This window comes from Arachis ipaensis, chromosome B07 (assembly GCF_000816755.2).
Source record: "Arachis ipaensis cultivar K30076 chromosome B07, Araip1.1, whole genome shotgun sequence".
NCBI lineage: Eukaryota > Viridiplantae > Streptophyta > Magnoliopsida > Fabales > Fabaceae > Arachis > Arachis ipaensis.
The window spans coordinates 8288324-8288998 of NC_029791.2; positions in this window are offsets into that span (position 1 = coordinate 8288324).

Here is a 675-nt window from a genome sequence, read left to right on the forward strand (position 1 = left end):
AAACTAAGGGGATCAAAAAATTATACGAATAAGTTAAATCAAAATTTTTTTTATGAATTGACCAGTTCATATTTTTATATAGTTCAAATCAGCCTAATTCGAATTTTATCTACATGTAATTCGAATCATACTGATTTGAATTACCTACACACGCACACACCCACTAATTCGAATCAGGTATACACACTAATTCGAATTAGGTTGATTCGAATTATACACAAATACGTGAATATAATAATTCGAATTGGGTAGATTCGAATTACTCAATTTAAAAAAAATTTTAAAAAAATTTAAAAATATATATTTCTCTAGTAATCTAATTCAAATCTACCCAATTCGAATTACTATGTTCATGTCTGTGTGTAATTCGAATCAACCTGATTCGAATTAGTGGGTGTGTTCGTGTGTAGGTAATTCGAATCAGTATGATTCGAATTACATGTAGATGAAGTTCGAATTAGACTGATTCGAACTATATAAAAATGTGAACTGGTTGATTCATGAAAAAATTTTTAATTTGGCTTATTCGTGTAATTTTTTTATCCCCTTAGCTTAAATAAGTGATTTGTCCTTATATATACTTTAATTTAAAAAAATTATTTAATATTTAGTTTAATATAAATAAAAATTTAATTCAATTTAAATATTAATGATATCTAAACAAATAAGTAACAA